Below are 17450 nucleotides of genomic sequence, written 5' to 3' on the forward strand. Positions count from 1 at the left end.
CAAAAATTATAGGAATTGCCGAAATACAATATTAAATTAGTTAAGTTATTGATTTAACTGCAACTGATTAAACAAAATAATGGATATTTATAATACTAATAAATGATATTTAAAATTTGCTTAGATATATAATTTCAAATCAGTTAAACTCTTTAATATAAATTTGTTATAAATTTATTGATTTTAATTATTTATTGTTTTTATTACTTGAAGATTTAAGTGCGTTTTGGTATGGTTTCATATATAAATTGTATATATTAATACGTTTTTATTTATCATCTAATTTTTTATTAAATATTTATTTATATATATATTATAAAATTGTGTTTATTTTATTTATTTAATTATTTTTTATTTTTATTTTATTTTTTTCTGGAAATATGATTAGTATATATAATTACTTTTAAAGTATACAAATTTGTATATTAATATAATTTTATATTATATAATAATTCAAATTTTTATAATTTGTTGATTTAAAGCGCTCAAATGTATTTTGCATTTATTGTTTTACTTTTTTTAAAATTTATTTTAATTTTTTACTTATTTTCTAATCTTTTAATTTTCTTTTATTTATTTATTTTATTAAATACTTTTTTTCTGCATATATTAATATGAACCCAACTGATGATTAGGTAAATATTATTATATGTAGAGTTTACTTTTTATTAATTGTTATATGTCATTAATGTAAATATTATGAATATGTCTTTAATTGTGCTTTGTATATTTTAATTTGTATTTTTTTCTTTGTTGACTTTTCTATCACATTTATGTAGGTTTATACTCAACTTTTGGAAATTAAATATATTATTTAATCATATCCATTTGTTTATGAACTTTTGTTGAATTGTTGTATTGATTTATAGTATCATTTATAGTTTCTATTTGTTCAATGTTGCTTTGCTTTGTTGCCAAAAACCAAGTTGTTTGCATTGACAGACTCCCATAATGCCGGTCTTGTAACAGATATAAAACAGCACAAGTTCGGATTTACGGGTTTCTGTTAATGGTCCATATGTAAGTATGCACCATTTCTCATGGGATTTACTAAGTTCTTTGATTGATGCACGAGCAGCATTGCGAATTGTTGTGAAATTCCAGTAGGTAGTAGTTTTTCCAGCTCTTCTTCTTCTTCGACATCTTCACATTGTCAAAGCTGAAAGAAAAGGAACTTGTTTAATCTTTGTGCTGAGCTGAGATAAAGCTTACTCCGTTTCTTTTCATTGTGTGTGTGTGTTTCGGCCAAGCTGTTGTCGTGGTATGCAAGCTGTAAATAGTGGAAAGAAAAGAGTATTAGATATATAATGTATATATTTTGTTGTTATTTCATATATACATATGCCAAGTATTTTTGTTTTTTTTTTGTTTCTGCGGTTAAGCTCAATTCTCTTCAGATTTATGTCTGCTGGCCACGTAAGCCGCTTGCTTGTTGCAAGCTGCAATTCAATTTGCAACAAAGAAACGTTAGCTCACATGCATTGCCCACAAAAATAGCCACGAAACAACAACAACAAAAACAAAACAATTTGCACACTAAAAGTTGCCTTGTAGCCGTATCTAGCTAAGTTTTTTAGCTCTATTTTAGCTATATATGCTATGTACATTGTACATATGCATGCATGTATGTAGGTGTATATGATTATATGTGTGTTAGCTTTAGTTTGGCTGCTTTGGGCAACTTGGCGTTGCGCTTCCTGAACGGCAAATGCCTCGGAACAACAAAAAACTTAAACTGAAATGCCATTGAGCGTAGCAGAGGCAACGGCAACGGCCACGACAGCGGCGGCGGCAACGTCTGCTGTGCAGCGACTGCGCTGCTGCAGCTGAGCGCTGTACTCCATTTCTATATGTGTGTGTGTCCCTGCATCTATCGAGTGTTTTGGCTATATGTTGCTTGTTGTACCCGTTGTTGTTCCTGTTGTTGTCGTTGTTATTGCATACATATGTACAGCAGCGAGACGCTGCCAAAATGCTGCTGCGTCTTCACCCATTGGCCTGCCACATGATTCTTTGGTGGTAGCAGCACAGCGCACACACACATGCACAAACACACACAACTGTCGCGCTGTGTCTGCGCACAGTTCGTTGGCTGTACCTATTTCAGCCAGGACCTGCCTCAACAAATTCACACACAATCAACAGCGACGTCACACATACATGCGCGCTTCCTTCCTACTTATGTTGCGAAGCTGACGTTGACGTTGACGTCGCGCAAAAAAACCGGTAACAGCTCTGCCAGCAGCATGAGCTTTGCATTGCCATTGCCCCTGCAGTCACTAACGCTCTCTTACTTGCTTGCTCTCTCTCACGTTCTCTTTGGCTCGTACTCTCTTATATAATTAGGCTCTGTTGCGCTCTAAGCATACATTTGTTTACGTTTTGTTTTGTTTTTGTTTCGCACTCTAAAAGAAAACCTTTCGCATTTAATATATGCTGCAATTATTACGGGATTTGGAAACACGAAAACAGAAAAGAGTACAAAATATGAAATTATCCATACGCCGGGTAAGCCCCATTAGACTTTTAGTTACCATTTGACTTCCTTTTCGATAAGGCTATTTGCATTTTCCCCACAGCTCTGCAAATAATATCGAAATTCGTTTATTATTTGCACAATAATCAACAATTTCCATTCGAATGCGCGCAATCATGTGGAAATGTTTGCATGGAAAATGAACTCGCCGGCTATTAATTTTCATTTTGAATGCTCACCGCGTGCGGGTGTGCGGTCTGCGGGTGACTGTTGATGTTTGCCTTCAGGCCTTTTAGATGTGCAACTCGCTTGTTTAATTGCCTTATTTACTGATTCATTTTGCGGGCATTGAATTTCTTTAACAGTTTATAATATGTGAGCAGGAAATGTTAATTAGATCATTTTATGCACTAAATATACAAAGCCTTCACTATTTTTTAATTCTATTGTTACTGTTACTGTGAATCTTGATCTTTTATAATTCTTATGTATTTATTAACTAAAAAAAAAACTTTAATATTGGTCATTAAAAATTTTTATTAAATATTTTTAACTTTCAATTCATTAAAACTTTGTCACTATTATAATTTCATTTTCAACTTGTATTTTGTATTTTATTTGTACAATAATATTCTTTTTAATTTGCTTTAAAATTTCACTTTTTGTCATTTATTCAAAAATTTACTTTGCTATTTTTGCTTTATTTTAATGTTATTCAATCCCTAGGGCGAATTCTCGGGTTTTCACACGAATTTAAAAAACCAAGGCCAAAGGCACCTCTGCACAAAAAACCGCAATGCCACACTCATACACCGACACACACTCACACGCACACACTGAAATTATGGCACCTCTACGAAGCTCAGTTGCACATAATTATGCAATACGCCATTTGTAAGCGCGCTCTCTTAAGCGCATTTTCGCCCTGACGCTCGCTCTCTTTTCGCCCGTTACTCTCGCAATATGTTGGGGGACTACTTGCTTGCTGCTCTTTCAATGCCATTGTCATGGGAGTTGCACACACACCAATACATGTGCGCGCGCTCACACACACTTATACACAAAAACAGTGAGATAAGCGGCACATGCAAGCAATTCAATTAGATGCCGTTTGTTGTTGTTGGTGCATGTTACCAACTCCTTTGCCACAGACAACAACATGGTGCGCGACGGAGAGTCGCACGTTGGCTGTGACGGTGGCGAAGGCGACTCTTCTGCCCATTTGAAAAATCCCATTGCCGAGTTGGGAAGTTGTTGGTAAAGCCAAACGCAGAGTTGATTAACCTTTGCGCGTTCTGTTTTGCAACTTCATTCGTGGAGCAGCAGAAGCTTCAGAGCTGCTGCTGCTGGTGCCACTGCTCCGATTTAAATGCTGCCTGCTGCTGAAGTTGTATGTGTTTCGTCTCTGTCTGTTGCGCTGCCTGCCATGTTCGCAGCCATGTTAGCAGCCATTTTTAATAGCCATATGTACACCATGTATGTACGTCCATATGTGTCTGTGTGATTGTGTGTCTGGCTGTGTCTGGGCTACGGCGACGTTCTTTTTTCGACTTCTTCTGTTTGTCTTCTTCTCCTGCTGCTCCTGCTCTCTCACCGTGTGCTGCTATTTGCGTTTTGTAGTTTATGCTTCATTCACACTATGCTGCATTGCCACGCCTCCACCGTCTCTGCCCACACTCTCTTCTTCGCTTTGCATATTTCGCCGTCCGATTCTTTTTATTTTTATTTTTTGTGCTCTTGTGGCCTTCGCCGTGTTGGTAATTGTAATTGAAATTTGGCGTTGAAGCGAGTAAATGACTTGCTCTTCTCTCACTCTCTCACTCTGCCTCTCTCCCACTCTCCGCCTTTTGCATGTATATTTCTTTACAGTTGCTGCTTTTCGGCAAAGCTGTTTTGGCGTTTATTTTGTCGTTTCGCTTCCTGTTTGTTGGTGTGGGTCATGGTTGTGCTGCCGCGTCATGGCTACCCAAACACACATACACATACACACGCTCAGGCTCGCTCACTCTCTCGCTTACGTATGTGTGACTGACTGCTCCTTTTTCGCATGTGCTCTCCCCTTACACCGCCGTGACGTCTTGCCCATTGGACTGCTTTGAGTCTGGACAGCGGATTCGGATTCGGATTCGCCCCTTGTTATGACTGCTCTTTTGTTGTTCGCAAATTGAACAATATTGTCGCTGCGGCCTTTCATGCAATTAAATCATAACGTGAATGACGAACTTTGATGCGTGACGAGCTCCGACATTTGAGAAGTGATGCAACGAGCTTATTTAATAATTACTATATCAATTATACCATCATAAATTTTGATTAGATTTGACGAATCGATACGATAGTTGGAATGCATACAAAACTATTAAGCATTTAATGGAAAGAAAATAAATATAGTTCACTGATTTACTTTTTGATTAACTTGATACGCTTAAAAACAAATTTTTATGATATTCTAATTTATAACAAAATTTAATTAAATCAATCCTTTCTAATCTTCGCATTAATTTAATTTTTTTCCCCCGAAAACATGTGCTGTTTCAATACCAGTTATTTCTTCGTTCATTTACATCTTGGTTCATTTCCCAACCGCATTAAACCGGTTCAATTATAACAGTCTTTGTAATGAGCTTTTACACACCTGTTATATTAAGATTGAATCGGTTTTATAACATATAAACAACTGCGATAATCATGCTAAAAATCAACTGTTTAGGTATGTGTGTGTATATGTGCATTTGTATGTGTGAGTGGCTCTCTTTTTGTTGTCTTTTGTTTCAGCCTGTTTCTGTTGCATGGGTCTTGTCTTGGTCTTGCGCTGGGTCTCAGCACTTCTGCATCTTCTGGCTGGTTGCGATATCTATCTGCGTATTCGTTTTTCTTATTCTTATTGGCTGCTGTTTATTTGCGCTGTGCGTTCGTTTATTGAGTTTGCTTTATGTCTGCGGGGCGTTCAATGAACTTCTGCGACGGCTGCTGCTGCTGCTCTTCGTCCACTTAGACAATGCGACTCGGGCGGTGAATCTCGGACGGAGAGTTGTCGCCCATCCATTGTCAAAGTTTTTGTTTGCTATCGAGCGATTATCGAAGTAAGCAACAGCAACAACAAGGAACAAGAAAAATAAGTGCTTCAAAAAGCGCAAGATATTGAAAGATATTAAAATAACTTCCAAGGCATACAATGGAGCTGCAGAATATGCAGTGGGAGGTGGGGATCAGCAGATAAGTAGCATTCGTTTTTTTATACTCTATTTTCTTCTTCTTCTTCTACAACTTCGCTTCTGCTGCCTTAATATAATTTGATGTTATGGCAAGGCACACAAACAAATACACGTGTCGTTCGTAAGCTCAGTGTGTATGTGTGTGTGAGCTTGATGACGAAGTCACAGCAGGCAGACAGAGCAGACGTAGAGGGCCGCGGCATGTGGGCAATGCGAAATAACGTAGAATGACGTAGCAAAGCAGAGCAAAAGACAGCAACAGCACAGGCAGCAGCGACGTCAGCAGCAACAGCAGCAGCGGCAGCGACAGCGGCATTAGCGAAGCCACATGCAATGCAATTTCAAAGGTCAATGACACGCAACGTGCGGCGCAGCACAGCAGAGAATCAGAGAGCGCACACAATATCAGACACGAAGAGCGCCCAAAAGCTTTTGCCTGACGCGCGCTCTCTTTATCCAGCTCCAAAAAAAGCTCTCTTTGTCGTTTTGTGCAGAAATATGCATAAATTGAATTTTGCTCTCATTTCTTTTCGCTACTGCTGCTGCTGCGGCTGCTGTTTTCATTCACACACAGGAAATACGCAAGCTCACTTCGTTGTTATTGTTGCATTTGCAATTTTTTCATTGTTGCTGATTGCATTTTACGCTGCTTTTTCAACGGTGCTTGACACCCACATGTGCCACAAAATTACTTTACCAGGCCGAAAAGCGAGCGTCAAATGAAGAGAGAACCGCACATCCTTCTTAGGCCCTTGAGTCGAGCCGTGAGTTATGTGTGTGGGTGACAGCGGCTTTTGTGTGTCTCCTCAATGCAGCGTATGCATGTGTGGGTGCGTATGTGTGTGTCATAAATTATGCAAAAAAATGCAATTATTTTCATTAAGCGAACGTTTCATGGGTTACCGAAGACAGCACCAGAGGTGCACACAAAAAGTTCTGAAGTTCTGCCTATCAAGCAAATGGAGGAAAGTTTAGACTCTTATAATGCCGCTAATTTACGAGCTGCTTGCTTGCCAAGCTAAGTTTCTACTTCATTCGGCGGAACCGTATAATAGCTATCCCTCTCTTTCTTATGCATACACATATAAACTAGAATATTTAAACTGTTAGTTTAGAGCTTGCTCAGTCGCACTTTAAGCAATTGATTTGATTTTCACTTGAATTCGCAATGAAACACAATTAAACATTTATCATTCACTGCATAAACAACGCACAAACAAAATGCATTTATCTATAGAATGCATTCAAACAAAGGTCATGTGACAAAGAGTTGTAAAACCCCAGGGAACAGTTAGGGTATCAACACGTTTAACATGCAACACACAACTGAGGCACAAACAGCTAAACACCAACAACAACCAACGGCTAACAAAGCGTTTACCGCACGCTATTTCATCTGGAGGCTATAAAAAAAAGTTAGGTTAGGTTATGGACGCGCCACATGGAGTATAGGGGCTAGGAGGCAGGGTCGACATGACTACATAAACGGGTTCAAAATCCTATGCAACATGGCAACAACTAAACAAAAGGCAGCAGAGACAGCGGCAACAGCGGCAAAAGCGAAAACAACGCACAAGGTAGACGAACCAAAGTCGAAGCCAAAACCCGATACCAACCCCCCTCCAACTTCATCCCCGCCCATGCCCCTCTCTTTGCAACACCTTGTGCATGCCTCTGCCACCAATAGAGCGTTGCTTGGGCAGCTCGCTTGGCTCGCCGCAAAACTCGTTTATTGACGTTGCAAAAAAAAAAAAAAAAAAAAATCATCATCAGAACAGAACAGAATAGCACAAAAGTGCAACGTCATCGACAGAGCGCTGTGGCACCCCAGCGAGGCACAACATAAGAGGAAGCTAGCCGAAGGAGACGAAGCAGCAGCAACAGCAACAGAACGCAGATCAGTGAACGTTAAACCAGAAATTATATTTTCTCTCTGCACTCTGCGTTTCTTTTTTTTTCGTATTATTTCTTGCAATTCCCTGCCCCAGGACAAAAAGTTTATGTGTTTGCTATAGCAGTTAGGATATCTATGACTGCTAAATACCCTGCAATATTAGAAAATATTGCATTTTGAGAGTAAATCATTAAGAATAGTATAATAGCATAAGATTTATTATATTATTTACATATTGTAAAATTGTATGAAATAAACTTTTTGTGGTATTCTAATAAGGTAAAATGTAAAAGAATCATTTAATCGTCATATATAAATATAAATATAAATATAAATATAAATATAAATATAAATATAAATATAAATATAAATATAAATATAAATATAAATATAAATATAAATATAAATATAAATATAAATATAAATATAAATATAAATATAAATATAAATATAAATATAAATATAAATATAAATATAAATATAAATATAAATATAAATATAAATATAAATATAAACATAAATATAAATATAAATATAAGGAAAATTTATGATAGTTTAAATGAGATCAAGTAGAAATGAATTTGAAAATATAATCTCTCTCTGCTAATAAATTCGATAATAATTTAATTTAATTGCTATTCTATTATTCAGTTTCTATAAAGTTTCCTATCAAAATTTGTCACCCAAAACTTATCACCGTACTCCCGGAAATTTGAAAGTTTAAATGGAGTGCTGTTACCGTAACCCAGACTAAGGTATCTTATAGTCGATCAGCTACGCATTCTGTTCAGCTTCGAGTAGAATGCGGCAAGCTTTAGGCCCATTAGTGAGCGAGCACAGCAAACGCAAATCTAATTACGCATACGCCGCGTGTTACCTCCAAAATCCACACAAACAAGTTTGAGCCATGCTTGAAACACAGGCAGCTGGCCAGCAAGTGCAGGTCAGAAGAGACACACACACACATATACGCACACAGTTAGGAAAGCCAACGGTACAATGCGCCCCTTTCACCAGCTACCAAGAGAGTTGCAGCCTGCCACTTGCCACTTGCCACAATGCTTGTTGTTGTTGTTGCATTCAATTGGCTTCTTGGACAGCAGCAACAGCAACAACAGCAGCAACTTCCGCCTTTGCGCTTTAGAGAGCAATTCCTCAAAAAAGTTGTGGCATAAATTAGCTTTACCGTTAAGCAAGGCACAGCAGAGGGTCGAGTTGCAACAAAACGCGGTAGGCAAAGAGCCACTTGCAACCTCAACATATAATTTGTGTGCAATTTTAAAGACAAAAATCTGTTGATTTTTATGGCATTTGACGGTGTGGCAAGATGGCAAGCTTCATCATTCGCAATTTATGTGGCATAATTATTACACGATAGTTTATCAAAAGGGTCAAATGAGATGTTGAAATTGATACCGTTAATATACCAAAATTATATACACAGAGAAACATTTTGCAAGATTAATATTCGAAGTTGAATTGCATTGCGTTTGGAAGTGGATCAGTTGGAGTATACAAAGTGACTGGGAATAATGGATATAAGGGACATTATATATACCTATATATGTTAAGAGCAATTTAAGTTGGAAAGTTGGAAAAAGAAAATTCAAATACAAAATCATGAATTTCATGATTCATAGGACGTATCGGGAAAGACTGTACACTTTATAAGGACAGACAGCAAGAAAAACCAATAAACAAAAAAAATAAATAAATAAATATAAAATAAATAAATAAAAAATGTAACCGCTGATATATAAAAGTGCCATATAACAATTTTTTTTCGCTTTTTGCCTATGTATTAAACTTATATCTTTAAGAACCTCTGCATTCATCTCTTATATTACTTCCTTTTTTTTACGATTTATTGTTTATTGTTTGTGATTTAACAATAAAAACTCAAAATTATTTTAATATGAAAATAAATACATCCCTCGATTAACTGATAAAACACTCGTAAAATGAATTTTTACATTGTGCTATTCACTTTATAATTGCTGATAATACTGATAATATGATATTTGATATTCACACCAATTAAGCTAGATAAATAATAATTTGCGCCTATTTAAAGTTAGCAACATTTAATAATTATCTATCAGCATTGCAAAAGCGAACAAATACGCAGAACATAAAACATGAAAATTCAAATTTAAATAAACGTCGCGACGTCAATAAAAAAAAAAAAAAAAAATGGCGCACAGCGAACGGTCGACAGCTATTTAAATGGAGAATTGAAATTAATGAGCGAAAAAATTAATAGAAAAAAAAAATCGACAACAAAAACAAGAAGAACTACAATAGCAACGAAAGAGCTCAACAGCAGCTGCGCGACGCCTTAGCAACAAAACGAAAACAAATATCTTGCAGTGTGACCAAGTCGTCGGCCATTTTGCATGACATATAAAATAGAGTGGGTGCGAGGGAGACAGCAATGTGGGCGCTGCGTACGCTAAAAGCGAGCACAAAGCGGCATCTATGTAAACTAATTCCAGCTACTTTCATTCTTTACAGCAACTTAAAATGTTAAGCACTTGCAAAATGATGCAATTCGTGTCGTGAACTTTCATGAGAATTGCAATAACAGTTAAGCGAATTACTTGGAATCGTAAATATTACGAATTCCAAGGAATCTGAATTGGAATTGTAGCGACTGATCTCCGTTTTTCTATAGTAAATATTGAAATCTAACTTAACATAAATAAATAATATGTGAAGAAAGAGAAAATTAAATACAAATTATTAAAATTCTCTTTGTGTCCGTATCTTTGTATCTGTATCCGTATCTGTATCTGAATCTCTATCTCTAACTCAATATCTATATCTATATATAAAAAAATCTGTATACATCTATTTGTGTTTGCCTTTATACATATACGTCTACATTTATAATCCATTTCTAAATTCTACATCTTCTATATCTTTTTTCACTTATCATTTACTCAGGCGACATTACGTCAATCTATGCTAAACCATCAAAATGCGAAAAGCCATAAACAAACAGCAAAAATATTCGAAGCAGAACGTCGCTCGATTTTCATTGGTCAGCTAAAATGTCGAATCGAGGGTGTCTGTGAGGGAGGGAGGAGTTGCTTTTTAGTAGGGTATCGCATTGGATAGAAACGGAAACAAAGCGTGCGTTAGTTGAAGAGAGGGGACGGGCCCCAACGGGGTGGTTCAGTTTGCTATTGCTAATGAGGCGCAGTTGTTGGTTGGGCTTACGAGGTGTCTCCGTATGTGTGTATGTGTGTGGGTGTGAGAATGAGTTTGTGTGTGCAAGTATGTGTGTGAGTGCAAATGTGTGTCAAAATATGCGAGAATGACATAATTTTAATGAACGGATGACATTCATTACAATGCATTTGACAATGCAATTGTTTGTCTCGCTCACACACTCTCTCTCTCTCTCTATCGCTCTATCTCGCTCTCTATTTCATATGCATGATATATACCCTGAGCTAGAGCTAGTCATAAGCCAACAGAAATAAGTACCTACGAAGGTACCATGCACTAATTGTCTTGATGACTTTGAAAACTAATATTGAATATATATTCGTGCACTTGTCTGAGCAGGGTATGAAACAGTCAGCGACCCCTTTCGTGTCACGCTCTAAATACGAACTATTCAGTCATTCTGCAAACTTTACGAATTCCAGTTACAGTTATGCCTGCAGCAGGGACAACAGCTTGAGTTGAGCTGGTCAAAAACCGAGTGCAGCATGCAGTCAAGCGAAGCACTCAGTCTTTGGTACTGGCCCAAACCTGAGAGGGTTTTCAACTGCAGTTGACTGAGTTAAAGGCCAGACGATGGTAGTTAATGGCCCGCTTGAGTGCACCTTCAGGGATCATGTGTTTTTCATTTATTGATGACGATTCGGCTGAGGCTAGCTCAAGCTGCCACTACTCTAGCTACACCTATGCTGGGCATACGGGACGTATACATGATTTGAACAATTCCTATGAATTCCTATAATAAATTGTGGGCATAGGAACTTGGGATCTTAGGTATATCAATTATATTGTCAACATATGGTATATACAAAATAAAATCATACTATATATTATATATACAATATATACATTTATGGGCTATATATAGCAGTACATATATAAAGTTTTCACATTCAGCTTTTATCGAATAAAAAAATCCACATTTTATGTATATGTAGTTAGACTTGGGAAATAATACATTCATTCCAGACTATTAATGCTAGGAATTAAGGATGACAGATGGAAAACAAAAATATATAATACATAAGTAAAAATATATATCATATATGTACATTCAGAACTATATATATTTATATATGAATACACATATATCTCGATGTTTATACATATATATTTTTATATACAATCAACGTGGAAATCGATCAAAACCGAAGCGTATTTCGAAGAAAAAGCAGCGCAAATTAATTGCAAATTTTGCTAAAAGCAAAGACAACTCCAACAATAACAATAACAACAACAACAACAGTGAAAACAAACACAATAACATACAATTGAAACTTTAGGCAAACAAAAGACATCGTCAGATATGTTTGCAAATTGAATTTCAAGTAAATATGAGCAATGCCAATGCAACAACTGCAAAAGATACGCTAACAGATACATTTACAGACACACACACACACACACACACAAGCACATATATATATGTACACCTACAGATACGTTCGCATAGAGAGGAAAACTATAGCTGGTCTATCTGTATCTGCGTCTGCATCTGTAGCCGTATCTGTGTATCTGCAACTGTGCGAATGTATCTGTGGCTATGCTCGCCTCGTGTGTTCTGTGTGTATTCTCTGCTGGCCTGTCTCGCAGTGTGTGTATCTATCGAATGCATTTTACGCTTTTAAAGGAATTTGTGTAGTTTATGGATGCGACGTTGCAGAGTATGCCCTTGCCAGCCTCCCACTCCCCTTCCTCTCACTCTTTCTCTCTCTCTCTCTCTCTGCTCATGTCTCGCTCTATGACTGTACTCAGCAGCAGCAGCAAGAACCATGGCAACGACGTCATCGCCATTATCAACGCCGCGACTCTCGGCATTGCCCGAGAGAAGAACGTCGCGACTTGCCGCAGCAATGGCGGCCTCCGCGTAAAAAAAAAAAAACTAGCCACAACAACAGCGGCAACTCGAAAAAGAAAAATAACAACTAGAATGCAGTTGTTGCCATTGCATCTGGCGAGTCGCAGTGAGTCAAGTCTGTCTCTTGCCTCTTTGTGTATCCCACAGATACCTTTCTAGCCATTGGATTTTCACTATTCAATCAAATATTTCAATTTGCGAGAGATTATGTTTATTACAAAATTACGCATACGCCGCGTTGTGAAATTAATTTAAGTTGAAAAAGACGAGAAAAATTGAAAATTTGATTTCAATTCATTTATTTATTTTAATTTTTTTTTTTTTTTTCAATTATAATTAGCAGTTTTACTATATTTTGTAATTTGTAATTTAAATTTTTATTTATTTTTATTTTTATTTATTTTTATTTTTTTTTTTTTTTATTTTTTTTTTTTAAGTTTTTCTGAATTTTTATTTAATTATATATATTTTTTTTTTAAATATATTTTTTTTATATTTTTAAATTTATATTATAAATTCTACAAAATATATCCGGGCTGTTGTTGCTGTTATTTGGTGTGTTTGTATTGTAGAGAGTGAAATAATGCAAATAAAACAAGTTAATCTGTATAGAAAATTCCAAAAATTCAATTAAAATACAAATACATATATTATATCAAACTATGATCGCCTATACTTCATCTATTCAACATCATATATTCTCATATAGAACAATAAATGTGATAGCAAAATTTTCTCAAAATAAATATTTCAAGCAGCCTTAAGCAGTATCTTAATTAAAAAACAAAATCAGTTTCATATAGAAATTAGAAATTAGTTGATTTTAAATTAAACTGGCACTTACTTACTTTATATACATATACATATATATTTTTACTAAACTTATCTCTAAGTAAAATAAATATTCAATTTCAGTTGTCATTTCCGAAGCCTATCTCTACTCAAACTGAACTTGATTCCATAGTTGATTTATAGTTTCGATTTGCTTAACTTGAGCCAATGAAAACTGGCACAATTACATCATCATATAACTGTTGTTTAACACACAATTAGTTCAATCTGTAAACAATAGTCGATAATATAGAAGCACGTTATAATATAAATAACAATGCCATTTGATGCATTAAGTAGGTTTTCCATATTTCGCTCAAATTTCCAATGTGTTTTATTTATTTATTATAATGTCAATAAACAAAATTAATTTAGCCACTTTTCACATCCCTTAAGCGAGCAAGCAGTTCAGCGAGAAAGAGAGAGAGGTAACAAACGAGGCAGAGAGAGTGAAAGAGAGAGACTCGAAAGACAAGTTGAAATGTTAATGCAGCTGACAGCTGAGGCGCCGCTGCAATTGGAAACCGCAAAGCACCCACACACAGTCAGCCATATGCACACACCCACACACACCTACACACAACTTAATAAACACACACACATACTTGCATATAACTAAAAATCAATGTCATCGCATGCAGAGTTCACTAAGCAAGGACATTTGGACATTGGTCATGCCCCAAAGGGCATGGGCGTGCAGCAACTATGTGGGCGGCACGAAGGGAGGAAGGGGAGGCGACGCTTGGGCATCAATGCTCGATTCGCTTGACATATGCAGCTACTCAGACACGAAACAACTGGTTTCCAGCTGTGCACAGATATTGTCACTGGACTGTGCTGCAGCGCGCGTCAAGAGAGGGAGAGAGAACGAAAGATAGAGAGTGAGACTTGCAAATACACTCAAGGAAAATACTAGCTAAGTGTTTTTATTTTAACTTAATTTTTGAATACAGATAATATTACTGAAGAAGCAGTTTAAGATTATTTAAAATTCATGAAATAAATTCTTTCATTTTGTTAACCAATTTTCAGTTAACTTTTATAAAAACAAAATATCAATAATAATATATTAGTCACACTTGATGGAATCATAATTGATAACCATTTAAAAGCAAATGGTTCTACTTAAAATCCTTAACAGTCAAATCAAGTGCAACATTTTTTTCAGTGTACGATGCATCTATGTGTGAGTGTCTGTGTGTGTGTGTGTGTGTGTGGGCACCCAGAGCAGAGAATTCTGTGCGTTCAAGGGCAGAGTGTAGCAGTCGGTAGCACTCCGCTTTAGGGGCTGCATACTAAAAATAGTTGCTCAATGGAGCTGGAGTGATGCTTTAATATTTACGAATTCACCACATCGCGTATACGCAATACAGTATATACACCATAAAATGGATACACTAGATTTTAAGTAAAATTTTACACAAAATTCTAGTTCAATGTTAAAAAACATTTTGAAATCTTATTTACATATACATGTATGCTGTTCTACGGAATTTACTTAAAAACTATAAGTTTACTTTAGCGCTAGTTCACTGTATATGCAATTGAAACTCACCACACACACACACACACACGGTAAACGGTGTGTCCTTGCGCTGTCTCCCTGGTTCCTGTACGAGCCGCCAGCGCCTAGAATTCCCCGCCTCCTCCTGTTGACTCGTTTGTTGCATTACGTTGCGGCATCCTCTTTGCACTTGAACCATTGTCCTTAGCCGCTTGAAGGCGACATCGAACTGCCAAACAGCTGCTATCCCTTTCGCACGCGCAACGCTGCGCCTCGGTTGTTACTTCTTGATAATAGTTTTTTTTTTCCTTAGTTTTTATTTTTGTATTGAAATTTGTTATTTACTTTTGTTGCATTTTTTTTTTTTTTTTTTTTTTTTGGTGCTCTTCAAAAATTGCAACGCGTGCGCAGTTTTAAATTTTCACGACAGTTTTATTTTTTATTTTTATTTTTTTTTATTGTTGTTATTTATGAAATTGTTTATGTACACTTGCATAAATTTGTATTGGTTTTTTTTTTTTTTGAGTTCTTTGAAAACGGATGAGTAATTTGTTTATGTGTGTGTGGTCATATAGTATATATGGCATATATAGAATAGTTGTATGTATTCCCCCAACGGAAACATTGCCTATTCTTTACTATATACTTTTGGTTGTCTGTAGCTGTGGTTATAATGCAGCAATTCAAGGTCATTTGCAAGCCAGGTATGCACAAAAATATTTTGTCCATGACTCAGCACGAAATAAATAAATTATTTAAACAGAATGGCAAAACAAACCTAAAGGAAAACCAAACATATTTCTTCAATAATTTGAAAGGCAAAAATAAAAATACATATGTATATGTATATTTGTATATATTGTTAAATTCGGAAAAGCAGCTGTCAATATTTTATTTAATCTCTTTTGTATAAATTAAATATATATATTTATGTTTTTTTCTTTCATTTATTATTATCAGCGTTGAGTGCATTCAACTGCCGTTGGAGCATGACGCGCATATTAAATTCAAGTGTGTACACACTAATATATATAAATTAATATATATATACTACGTATATACATATATTCATTTATATAGGTATGTATATAAGTAAATTATTAAATATAATATATATGCGAAACAAATATACATATATATTTAATTCGAGCTGCACACACAAACGCACTGAGTTATAAATAAATTAAATAAAGTCTCTTGTTATTTTTCGCATTTGCTCAAAATTGAATTTTCATGCATTTTCTATATTTTTAGAATATTTTCTCAAGATTTGCCTCTATATTCAATTTTTTCCGTTTTTCCTTTTTTTTTTTTTTTTTTTTGCTATCTTTTTGCACCCAAGCAACGAACAAAGCGCACCAACACGAGCGCACACATTGTAAGTGCATTGGTATGCGTATGCATGTGCATGCGCAGTGCAAGCATGACGGCGACGGCGACGCCGACGTCGACGTCGACGTTAATATCGCTGCTACTGTTGTTCCTCATGCTTTTTCATTGCTGACGCTTTCTTGTTCTTGTTGTTGTTGTTGCGACTGTTTTACTTATTCGCTTGCCTAGTTGCACTTGAGTGAGTGAGCGAGTGAGTGTGTTTCTGTGTGTATGTGTGCGAGTGTCTGTTTGTGTATTTGTGTGACTTCATTTCCTTTGTCGTAGGTCATCGCCAATGCGGAAAAATGCGTTTTAGCTTTGAAATTTGTCCGTTTTTAACCTTTTAACGATTGTTTAATGCATTTGAGGTACTAGGTTTCGGCTTTCGGTTTAATTTTTTCAATGCTTCTAAATTATTTATAACAATTTATATATATTTATGTTTATAATTTTTTTTTGTATTTATCACTTTAGTTTTTGATTTTCGTATTTATTTTGTTGAATTTCGTTGTAAGTAAATAGTTTCTTTCACTTGCCAAACACATTTTGTGCCGTTGCCGTTGCCGTGCATTTCAAAGTCGCGCTCTACACTGACAAAAGGGTAGAGAACTTATTCTCCAACGTTTGGTCAGAGTTGCCATATTTTGCAGTAAAAAGCCGATGCCGATCAAAGTCAACGCGTCGCCGTCGGCCGCTTCGTGCAATTGCAAAAGCACAGCCCAAAACGAGGAGGAGACGCCAACGCAGGCAGCAAGCAGCAGCAGCGGCAGCGGCGAGCAACGAAAATGGTAATAAAACCAAATGAATCGCACCAAGTGCATCCACACATACACACACAGAGAACAATCAGACAATTACACACACTAACACACGCGCGAGCACTGAGGCGATATTTGTAACTTGGGAAAGGGGAAGCTTCGAAGTGCCGGCCGCTTTTGCGTGGCAAATTTGATGTTGTGTGCATGTGTGTGTATTGCAATTTTCATCTGTCTGCTCACTCACGCCCCTGCGCTGCCTCTCTTTCTCTGACGCTTTGTATGTGCTCTCGCTCTTTCACTCGTAATTGTTGT

The 17450-nt window shown here is 36.3% G+C and overlaps 1 long non-coding RNA gene across 1 annotated transcript; it reads right to left on the reverse strand.

Annotated features, from left to right (window-relative positions):
* Positions 1 to 850: 850 nt before the first annotated feature.
* On the reverse strand, positions 851 to 15509 carry LOC116803930. The gene is made up of 2 exons (XR_006357175.1): positions 15061 to 15509; positions 851 to 1270 (listed from the first exon to the last, which is right to left on the reverse strand). It is a non-coding gene; the product is annotated as an uncharacterized LOC116803930 (long non-coding RNA).
* Between the last annotated feature and the right edge of the window lie 1941 nt (positions 15510 to 17450).

Source organism: Drosophila mojavensis, unplaced genomic scaffold, assembly GCF_018153725.1.
Source record: "Drosophila mojavensis isolate 15081-1352.22 unplaced genomic scaffold, ASM1815372v1 contig_36, whole genome shotgun sequence".
Classification (NCBI taxonomy): Eukaryota; Metazoa; Arthropoda; class Insecta; order Diptera; family Drosophilidae; genus Drosophila; species Drosophila mojavensis.